The sequence below is a fragment of the Capsicum annuum genome, chromosome 1 (genome assembly GCF_002878395.1).
Source record: "Capsicum annuum cultivar UCD-10X-F1 chromosome 1, UCD10Xv1.1, whole genome shotgun sequence".
NCBI lineage: Eukaryota > Viridiplantae > Streptophyta > Magnoliopsida > Solanales > Solanaceae > Capsicum > Capsicum annuum.
Window position 1 is genome coordinate 55,589,259 of NC_061111.1, and position 12,365 is coordinate 55,601,623.

At 34.1% G+C, this 12,365-nt stretch overlaps 1 pseudogene; it reads right to left on the reverse strand.

The window, feature by feature from the left end:
- Positions 1–3,255: 3,255 nt before the first annotated feature.
- LOC107852360 lies at positions 3,256–9,243 on the reverse strand (annotated as a pseudogene).
- Between the last annotated feature and the right edge of the window lie 3,122 nt (positions 9,244–12,365).

Here is a 12,365-nt window from a genome sequence, read left to right on the forward strand (position 1 = left end):
GTAGTGTTGATATTGAATACTCTTATTTTCTCCTTTCTTAAGAACACATATGAGTATCACAATCACATTCCTATAGTGGAACGCCTCCTACATACTTACATGTGTTAGCATTTGACTATTTAAAAATCCCTACGTAAAACCCTCACGTAAAATGACATTGGGACACATTCTTATGCCTCTAAATCTTGATCATACATATGGTGGTATAATAATACATTCTTATACCCCTAAACACTCATGTACGACATCATTGGAATACATCCATACAACCCCTACATAAAAGTTGCATGCACTTATAATCTCATCACACATGAAAACACAAGCATCTAGTGCAATTGCACTATTTTTGAAATATATCAGCACATAGGCTAGAATCGTATATACTCAATATGAACTAAACTAGGTGTTCAATTTCGCTAGTCTTTGCCCTCTCATAACATTTGTTGACAATCCATTTCTCTATCCTCCGAGCACTCAGTAGCTGAATATGTCTATCAAAATTATCCTCGCTACAATCACATTTTTTTTAGAAAAAAAATTAATGTATAGACTAACCACAAATTCTATATCAATTTTTTAAAATTATCATTGATTTTGCTCAGAGATAACTATGTTTACCATGGTAATATTTTCTTTTCAACCCTCCTATTTAAAATATAAGCAGTTCAAAATATTGTCGGGCAACATGCGTATTACTTTATATAACTATATGATGTTAGCTCTATTTCTTTGATCTCAATACATATTTATAAATCTCAAACGTACAGAATATTGAAAATATTTTAAATCTTATTTAGTACGAATCTCCTTAAGTCAACCACCACAAGTGTATATATATTGAACCCTATAACTGTAATGATCTCCCTTTACTCACTATAAAAAATTATCAGTAGCCCCCAACATTATCAGAACTTCTATCAACGAGGTAGATTAGCCTGTTGGGTTACAAATTGAATTTATAACATTCAATACTAGGCTCAATTGAAATGAAAAATTCAATAGTATTTCTTGACAATCAAATGCAAGACAACATGATTCGAGTCCAAACAAAAGATAACATCAAGATCGATTATTCAAAGTTATAACGATATGTAAGTGCATCATGATTTTGATTTGTGGCCACACGTATTCAATAGACCTCTTAATAATAGTAGGCTCCCTCACTCGGAAAGATACCACAAACGATACATCTAAGTACTCAGATTCTTTTTTTTTAATCTCCACATTCATTGACTCACATTTCTTTTACAATTCATTTATTTAGCGGTATAAGGCAATATACATAACTCACATCTTATTCCATACTTCAATAACTAGTCATACCCCTCTGTACTGAGTATCAAAATCAACCTCTAATCATATTCATTCATAAATTCTTCGACTTAAGTTTTCTATTCACTCTCATAAATATATTTACCACGGATCTGCTCCATAAACATATTAAACATCTTGAAGCGTCATTATCATACTCATAATCAACATTCTTAAAGTATGTATTCACACTCTAGGTTCACACCCATGACATCACTATCACAACATTACTAATTATATCAACATATTTTTTTTAAAGAAGCATTAAGCTTAGGAACATACACACAATATTCTTAAACTATGTTTCACCACTAAGACAAACAACTTAAACATGAGTAAGCTATTACTCTTCTTACTTTCTTATAACACTCCTTTCTGTTTCTGGTCATACTCAAAATGGAAAGTTATACCTAAAACCTCCAATTTAAATAAGTTGCTCTTATGCAGAATTATAACTTATAACATTTGGTCATTCTTTTTCTCCATCGACACAATTTTTTTTTAAATGACAGATCTACATTATAAATAAAGTAATCCCAATATGTAAACCAATTCAATCTCAACCAACATCAATGCAAACATATTTCTAGTAATCAATCTTGCTCTCAATTGCACATGTATAACTAAAAACTTCAAAGTCAATTATGCCATCTAGCAGAGGAGGATATGTCTATCCTAGCCATTTGTGAAAAGGACATTAAGAAAATTAACCACGATTCATCTTAGCGCACGATTGATGAATGAAAGAAGAAACATACTAGATATTCGGTAACTTCAAGGTTATAAGTATGGACATCTACATACCCATGAACAAGAATCTACCAAATACTGCTCCATGATCTAGGACCTAAAGCCTAGGAGTTGATACTAACTTTGTCACATATCAAAATAATTTTTAGACGTGACTAGCACCCGTTAACATCGCCTGTCGGGAGAACCAATCGTCCTAATACTTTACCAGTTAATAAACACTAAGATAAGGTAGGTGCAACTCAAACGCATAAATAAATAACGAATAATAATTCAACAAAAAAACTATAAATTAAACAATCACTCTTGAACTAATTCTCTATCCCAAATCCTACACTAAGACTATGGAGCATCTAAAATAAAGTTACATGAGTTCAACTTTTGGGCATGCTACCCCAATTAAAAGAAATATAATCTAAATAACTAAAGCTGAAATGAAAGCCCCTACGAACAATGTGAAGGCTCACCTTAGCAATAGAATCCTTACGAAGAAATCGTCATCCACTAGTTTCATCTTGCGCGGTAGTATCTGCAGACATGTGAGTAAGGAGTGAGCTATACAAAAATATAACTCAATAAGATCATTGACTCATTAAGTACTCCTAGGACAAGTATTAAAAATACAATAAAATCAAGAACGTAAAGTTATTACACACAGAAATTATATCATAACAAGATGACCAACGAGACCAACAATGGTTCATCAGGAACCATATACCTCAATACGATTCATATAGAGCACTTATCATAATTTGTAATTAAAGTAATTAGCCAACACTAGTAGTTTCGGGCAACAGACACAATGCGCCAAATATATTAGGAGTACACACAATACTCAGGAGAGCATACACAATGTCCCATATCAAATCAACAAGAACAGACAATGCTCAAAAGAAACATACACAATGTCCCATATCAAATCAACAAGCATACACAATGCTCAAGCGAAAAGTACACAATGCCCTAAAGGAATTAAGAAGCATACACAATGTCCCAATGAAATTAAGAAACATACACAATGCCCAATGAAATTAAGATGCACACACAATGTCTCAATCTCACAATACACAATTATATCACATCACCAAATAATTTATAAAGGGAGAATTAGTATTCTTAAACATAAAGTATATATGGCTGTACAAGAGGGCCAACTTCTGTATATCAAATACAATTGTTAGAAATATGCTAATGTCACTTCGTTGAAGATAAGTTAGTTGAAGTTGAAGATTTATAAGCTATACCACTATCATGTAGAATATAAATCCTGGAAAAATCCTTCAATGTTTCATAGGCAGCCAAATCAATTCCTACATAAGGTATAATTCCAAGAAGAGATGGTACCTACCCTTTATAAAAAGTCTGAGGCCTCTCCTTAATCCATATTTCTTTTGATAGTTTTCCCAGGCTGGGCACATCTCCACTTTCACTTACATGAGTTTGTAACTGAGTCTTAACAAGATCCATGAGATAGATAGATAGAAGTCTGCGCTACTGCACCAGCCATGCCCACAGTCACAAGACGTCCAGAAGCTCCAATTCACCCAGTTCCTCACCTTTGATACGAGCAATAACATTCTTTAACATTTCGTATGAGTAAAACTTGATTGCACTTTCAGGTGAACCTTCATCACATTTAGTCTATTGCCCCTAAAAAACCTCAATACACCACCATCCTTCCATATTTCTCGGACAGTAGAACCAATAGAAACACGAGTTGTCTGAACTTGTAAAATCACCTTTAGCAGATCAAGGGGAGCTGTGATGATAGCTCCTGCAACACCCCCAGCAATCAAATATTTAGCTGCATGAACATGCTTACTGATGCCTTCGTGTATGACAGCCTGTTCATAATTATCTACAAGACATACCCTCTCCCAGTACTATCGGTAAATATTCTCCAAGGTGGCCTCATGCTGATAAAGTAGAAGAAAACTCCTCCATTCTTCAAAAGTGATAATCCTGTCACTATCCCTATAAACATGTTCCACAAAATGTGCAACTTCATCATCATCTATTTCTATCCCTGCAAAAAAAAAAAAAAACTGCCTTCGCTAATAAGAGGAAGAAAGGAAGACAACTAATGAAATGAAATGAGGATGGGAGCACTGAATGACCCAGAAACATATATCCAGAAGAGATGAATATTCTCAAAGCAATATATTTAATAAGTAAAGGTGAACTTTTGGATGTAGATTCAGTAGGTGTTCCAATTTCTCACACAAACCTCTTTTAGCCTCTTATTAAAATGATAAAATTATAAGAGATAGTTATAATATGAACCAAGTGGCAAAAGTGAAAGCTAGACACAGAGAACTTGTTAAGAGCAGTTACATTACAGGTGAAACCTTCTTACTGAAGTAAAAAGCTCTATATTATGAATCACAAAATTTCACAAAGCCAACTAGTTACTGTTACAAGGACTGCAAATATTTCATCTAACTAAGCACATTCTTAAAACATGACATAAAAAGTGGTCTAACATAATGCAGACTGGACTTAACTAAGTGTTTTACCAGTAAAATTGTGATTTAAAAATCAATCAGTCAATGTAATCAATATTTAACACTGTTAGATCATCTACAAGACTAACTTCTTTAAAATGTGTAATTTGAAATCTTGAAAATTTAAGACAAATCGGGTGCTACAACCCGTTAATATACTCTAATAATATGAAATTGCTTAGATTGACAGACTAATTAAGGACAAAGATTTTTTTTTTTGAGAGGTATTAAAAATATAAAAATGTAAAAGTACAAGTAAATTTTGGAATTCTACACATACTATGTATCTTTATATATATATATAAAAAATCTTCATAGTATACTTTTTCACTGAAGTGGTGTGAGTTGACACCTTTTGAATACATGTGGCTCCGCCACAGATGACAATGTATATTATTTAAACTTTACGTGCATGAGCTTTCAGTCCTATGCCCCAATAGAAGAAGAAGATTAAAGTTGGCTGACTACAAAAAACTGGTGAATTGTGATAGAAATAATAAAACAAAAAATATCAATCCTTCTTGTTACGGCATATATTTACTCAATAGCGTTTCATTAATTCATTATGCGATTTAAGACTTATTTAAGAACATTCTACAAAAATCACTTATCATTATTTTCCTTTTTTTGGTGGCGGGGGAGTTCTTTTTTTGTAGAAAACACTTGAATTCGCATTGCTATTAAACATTTGATATAAAAATTAGGGATTTAACACAACAAGTATTGTATTACTTAAACTTTACGTGCATGAGCTTTTATTCTAAGTCTTGATAAAGGAAGAAAATTGCAGTATGCTACCTGCTAACGCTAAACAGGTGAACTTGTGATGGAACTAAGAAAAACAAAATATGACTTGTTGTAAGATTCATATTGTACCATTAGGTACATATTAATATTACTTGAACTTTACGTGGAGGAGGTTTCAATCTTAATCCCTGATAGAAGAGTACAATTGCAGTTGGCTGACTGTCAACGTAAAACTGGTAATTTTATGCTGGGTATCACCGAAAAAAATATGCGAGCCCTTCTACTTAGGACATATATTCCTGGATATCACCGAAAAAATTATGCCAGCCCTTCTACTTAGGACATATATTCACCCAATAGTATTTTATTAATTCATAATGTGATTTGAGAACTTATTTTAAAACATTCTACAAAAACACACTAATTATTATTTTGTATAGAAAAAAGTTTGAATTTGTATCGTCATTAATCATTTAATGTAATATTCAAGCTAATCTACCAAATATCATATCTTAGGGCACAATTCAAACTCATATATATAGAGAGATAGTGGCCTGCAATTTGGCACCGAATTTGAATTTTTTCGAGGCGATTCAAATATTGTTTTGTTTTTCACCCGTGTTCGGTACCCACATTAAACTCAACTAAACTCGAATTCGCACCAAGAAGTCCCACATTGGGGGTAAATCACTCCCTAACAAATAATATCAACAAACTCATAAACTCTATCTTCAAATTTTCAATTGGAAAATTGGAACATTTTGAATCCTCAGAATTAGTTCCTAAGTTTCCCATCTAAGGTGAACCGTGCAAAGACGGTCACTAGAGAAACCTCAGAATTAGTTCCTAAGTTTCCCATCTAAGGTGAACCGTGCAGCGACGGTCACTAGAGAAAGAAACTTAAGAGAAAAGACTATTTATCTCTGGAAAAAACTCAAATATATCACTGAACTATCAGAAATGACTCATTTATGTCATCCGTTAAAAGTTTGCTCATTCATGTCATTGCCGTTACAAAACAAGCTTATCCATGCCATTATTTTTTAACTGTGGTTTTTAAAAACAACTTTGTCACGTGGCCTCTTATTAGAGGTCCACTTAATTAAGTAAAATAAATTAATATTAGTATAAATAACATAAATACCAACCCTTTTGAAAGTAATTACACTCTCTCCCGCTTTTTTAATTACTTTACTCTCTATCTCTATTAATATACATAACATAGCTGACATATACATAGCATTCTGTATATATGTTGGGATTTTTATAATATGTTTAGGGTGTTGGGATTTTCTGTAATATTGGAAACATAAGTTGTATATTTGTGTAATTTTTAATTAATATTAATTAATAAATATGAGGCCCATTTAATATCCGACGCACACCCATTTAGTATCCCCATATTGTCTTCCCACACTATAGATCAAATAACCAAAAAATTCAAAAACCCTTAGTCCAACTGATGAAGTAAGCTGCTGAAGCATCATTTGTAAGAATAAGTGATATCTTTGTATTATTTTATATGGGTTTGTAAGATATTACAATCTCTGAACTTTTCTCTATATAAGTGACCTATTCGAGGTAATGTTTTTGTAGCCAGTGTACGAGCAACAGAAGTAATCCCCTTTGCGGAATGCATTCAGCAGTTAATGTACATATAATTCATGAAAATTGCATATTCTTTTGGGAGTGCTTATTAAAGACTAATAAACATGCACTGATCCAAAGAAAATCTACATTTGCATGGACTTCGTAATGCTTATAAGCTTGTCTCCCAGTACCTTTTTCAATTTATTACTAATTGCGTTTGTTTCAATAATAAGCCATGGGTATTATTACACACAGAAGTCATAAGATCTCTTTTACATTTGCAGGTCAATGTATTGACTGCTGGTGTTGTAGAAGGGGCTGCTTTTGGTGCAAGCATTCGGAAGTGGAAGCAGGTTGCCGGAGCAACAGGTCTTATGTGTCTCTTGTGTCATGTTGCTGATGACTCCAGATAAATTGAGTCTGATTTGTGAAAAGGGAGTAGAATAGTCTGCAGTAGAAAATTGATGGACCCTTGTCTCATCCGTACCTCTCTGTGGAAGACTAACTATGTCATCTTACTTCATCAGTTGGACTAAGGGTTTTTGGATTTTTTGGTTATTTGAGATAGCGGGAAGACAATGTGGGGATATTAAATGGGTGTCAGTCGGATATTAAATGGGTCGGATATTAAATGGATCTCATAGTTTTTAATTAATATTAATTTATTTTACTTAATTACGTGGACCTCTAATTAGAGGTCACGTGGCAAAGTTGTTTTTAAAAAATCACAGTTAAAAAATAATGACATAGATGAGCCGATTTTGTAACGACGATGACATGAATGAGCTGAACTTTAACTGATGGTATACATGAGCATTTGTGATAGCTCAGTAGCATATTTGATCATTTTCCCTTTTATCTCGTGTCCTGCTTCTCAGGTGCAAAAACAAGAATGCACCCCCTCCCCCTTTTTTGGCCCCTTTACATATTTTTGTGATGAAATAAACAAAATACTTTCATTTAAATAGTTAAGAATTTCTACATTTTGTTGAAAGCATATTTTCAATATGTTTGACTTAACTGTAAAGCTAATTTACAAGACATGATATGGGAGACTCAATATGTCAAGACCATTAGCTACCTCTAATACAATCTTTGTCAATATATAGTTTAACAGTCATAACACCGGCCATGACAAATTTTATCAACATGTAACTATCACCACGTGCAAATTAATCTACAATCTTCACCTCCTCCCCTCAGTTATCTCCGATCATGAAAATGCTAAATGATTTGAAACCAATGAACTAGTTTGTGAAGATTTTACTAAGAACATAGTCATCATGGAAATTCACATTTAATACCGATAAAGGCAACTTTGGTTTAGAGGATTTGCACAGTAACTAAAGTAACAACAAAATCAACATACTGGTAAAATCCCACAAGTGAGGTTTGGGGAGGGGAGAGCATACGTAGACTTTATCCTTACCTCGTGGAGGGAGGTAGAGAGGCTGCATTAAAGCAAGAAGAGTAAAAGAACTATCATAGTACCTACTTAAGTCAGACTCTGTATTAAAATATTACAAACATGAAGCAGCGACAGAAAATCAGCAAAAGCAAATTTTGCATCAGATATGTAGATATGAACTTTTGCATCCATATAGATATGAAAATCAATGAAGCAGAATCAGGGACCATGTTTGAAAAATCTATCTACGATATTGAATCCCTATTCCAGAATTAGTTCATGTAAACAAAAACATATCATTTTAATGTCTGCCTAAGTCCTTGCAATTCTGTCATTTAAGTGAAGCTTATCTGACAATAAGACTTGTTTGATCTTTTTTGAGTGTCCCTAAAGCACCACCATTCTGATCATGGAAACAACCAATATAATACACACAAAAACACATGCATATGTTTTTCAGTAACAATGTAAATAGTACCATTAACAAACAAACAAAGAGAGAAATACACCTCTGAGTTTATGATTACCGGCCACCTTCTAGGAAGAGTGCGGTGGACTTCACACGTCAAAGTGCAGCACTAATAACATTTGTAATCTATGTAAGAACCCTCTGCATCTATGAGCTTTACTATAAGAGTAAGGCAAATACATTCTATCTGGCAGTTCCTTTGAATAAGTTCCAACTTCTCTCCAAGTGCGGTAAATGAGAGCCTACAAAATAGCAACAACTATCTACTTTTGAATCATCTTCCAACTCTTTCTCCTGATGCAATCCAGCATATCTCCAGCCCATTGTAGCACCTCAGCTCTCACAATAGTTATCCATTGGCAATCTGCAAATAAATGCCTTGTAATTTCCTGCTCTTGAGCATCATACAAAGTGCAGTGCAGGCAGTTTAGCCCCTTACCAGAAGGTTGCACCAGCAATTCCATTATATGAAGGTTAATTCACAATACAAAGATCTGAAGAACTATGAAAAAACTAATCAAAAAATAATGTACAGAGAAAATTGAAATAGCTAAATGGAGCAACAACTCTGGAGCAAGTAAAACTACATATAAGAAAAATAAACAGTCAATAGAAATCGTATTATGTTGAGTCTAGCATCTCCTGCGTGAAGCAGCTGATCTTTCGAGCTCACTAAGATAAAGCTCTATATCCTCTATAGCATCATCACAAATTGTTTTGTCCCCACTTCTCTGCTCGTCGATAACAAGATTGTGGGCACTGTTATTTTCAGTTATGCCATGTTCATAGTCAGTGTGCTTCTCCGTTGAACCAGGAGGCGCAACGTCACGAACTGCTGATTGACAAATTTCCTTGGATACATTCTCCTTTCCATATTCCACAATGCAGTTGGGAAGAACTACACTGCTACTGTGATGTGCCTAACTGGATGTTTGAACGCCTTTTCGTGCATTATGCTTCTCACTTACACCAGGAGGCACAACTTCACAAGCCAATGTTTGTGAAGCCACCGTAGACAAATTCTTATTGCCATTTTACCCACCAGACTTGGGAGGGAAACCAGGAGGAGTATCAGGGTACTTGGGAGCAAAATTAGAAGGAGCATCTGGGTACGTTGGAGGAAAACCAGAAGGAACATCAGGGAACTTGGAAGGAAAACCAGGAGGAGCATCAGGGTATTTGGAGGAAAACTGGGAGGAACATCAGGGTACTTTGGAGGAAAACTGGGAGGAACATCAGGGTACTTTGGAGGAAAACCAGGAGGAACATCAGGGTAATTCTCCACTTGTTTCAGTTGGCATTTAGTGGGTAGACTAGGAGACTCACAATTGTTTGAAAACGACTTCAATCTTGTTTTACTCCATTCCTTAGATAAGCATTCGAATACATCAACTAGCGGTAATACTTCTTTTCTCCACCATTTCAAATACTTTGTAGATACATCCGGCTCAAACAACGTAGAAGGATAGCATAACCTCAAATCAGAATCAGAGGGTCTGCTATAGTTGTTCCAGGAAAGTTGTGGACTTGAATGCGAGCAAGGAATCCATTTTGGGAAGTAGTGATCATATCCAAACCGCACTGCTACACGATTTGGTCGATAGGGCTCTTGACAATTTAAACCAACAAGCTTCGATACCCGCAAGCATCGAATGAAGGACTCCAATTCTTGGTCTAAATTTTTCCCTTCAACTATCACCCACTCTTCTGCTTCCTAGTAAAATTTTGGCATCGACCAACCTTCCGCAGCCAAGGCATACGACCTCCACTGAAACGTCTCTCTGGATGAGTTAATAGCAGGCCTCACATTAATAACACCTGATCTTTTCACATCGTCCCATTATCCTATTCTCACCCTACCGATTTTATCATACTGATCACCTGGAAAAACAAATCTTGATAGCCAAAGAGAAAGAAAAGCTTCATGTTCGAAATCTTTTCCACTTTTCATGAAAAAAATTCAACCACCTGTTGTGTTTATCAGCCTTCAATCTGATAGCTCCATTCGTGCTTTTTCAAGATTCTGTTCAATCTCTTAACAACTCAGGGGATTGAAGTGGGAATGAAACGGGGCCACCCAAAGCGGAGAATCCTCCCAAAATCATCATATCTTCAAAAGTGACAGTAGCTTCTGTTGAAAATTGATTTAGTTACAGCAGTAAATTTTAGTTAATACGTTGTCTAGAATTAAGATTAGTTTGAATTTTAAATTTTAGATTAGGTTGTTTAGTTGTTGAGAAATTTTAGGTGTTTGAATTTAAAATTATGCAGACTTGTTGTTTCAAGTTACTATTTAAAGCTCTCTTATGCTTAGTAAAATTATTGGAAAGCCAAGCTTATTGAAAGCTTGAAAGTCATTTCAATCCAAAAGGGTCATTTTAACCCCTTTTTGCTACTCCATCTTTTTTTAAAAAAACTACAACAGTGGTATCAAGAGCCTCATTGATCTTACGGGATCTGTGAGTTCTTTCAAAGCGCTACCATACCATTTTTAACTCACAGGGGCTACATTTTTAACCCGTCAGGGCTATCTATTTTAACCCATCAGGGCTACCTTTTTCAACACGTGCTTATTTTCAAAGCATATGACTATTTTAAATCAAAAAGATGTCAAGCAACAGTCTCTTTTTTTTTGAATGTCTCAAAAATTTTCACCGACAAAAACTATCTAATTTAGTCGGTGAAGAAATCATATCTTGAAACTTATCTTTTATATGATGTTTTGAGGGATGAAAAAACCTTACAACAGTTTGCAAAGCCTATGAAAGTACTTTCAAACAAGACAAGATTGTTGATGGTGTTTTTCCAGTAAAGAATCAAAAGAAATAAGAGAGATCAATATAAAAAAAAATAAGTGCAAGTTCAAAAAAATTAAAAAATTCAGCATGCACTGCCAGAGCAAAAATTGAGGAGGAGCAGTTTTTTAAATTACAGTAACTAAACTAAAGGAGGACTGTAGAAAATTGATTTAGTTACTGCAGTAAATTTTAGTTAATAAGTTGTTTAGAATTAAGACTAGTTTGAATTTTAAATTTTAGATTAGGTTGTTTTAGTTGTTGATAAATTTTAGGTGTTTGAATTTGAAATTATGCGGACTTGTTGTTTCAAGTTGGCTATTTAAAGTCCGCTTATCCTTAGTAAAATTATTGAAAAGCCATTGAAAGCTTATTGAAAGCTTGAAAGTCATTTCAATCCAAAGAGAGTCATTTTAACTCCTTTTCGTTGTCCCATATTTTTTTTTTTTAAAAAAAAAACATCTTCACCCTATGGAAACACAAAAGTGTTCATATCACAACACCATCTTTCGGATATTAACAGATAATATATGCCACCTTGTTTGTTATTATCTTAAGATATTGTAGCTATCTAAATATATTTCACTATACGGTAGTTAGTTATGCATTATATTTAGGAGTTTCACAGTTTCTTGTATTTTAGGTGTTTCTTCTTCTTTATACTTATCAGATAGTATTTCCATTTCTGTATCCGCTCTATCAAGAGCTGTTGTATGTGAATAACATTTATCTTTCTCTTCTACATCTCAAACCTTTATATAGTATCAAGAGCTTTCTTTCTTCTCATAGAT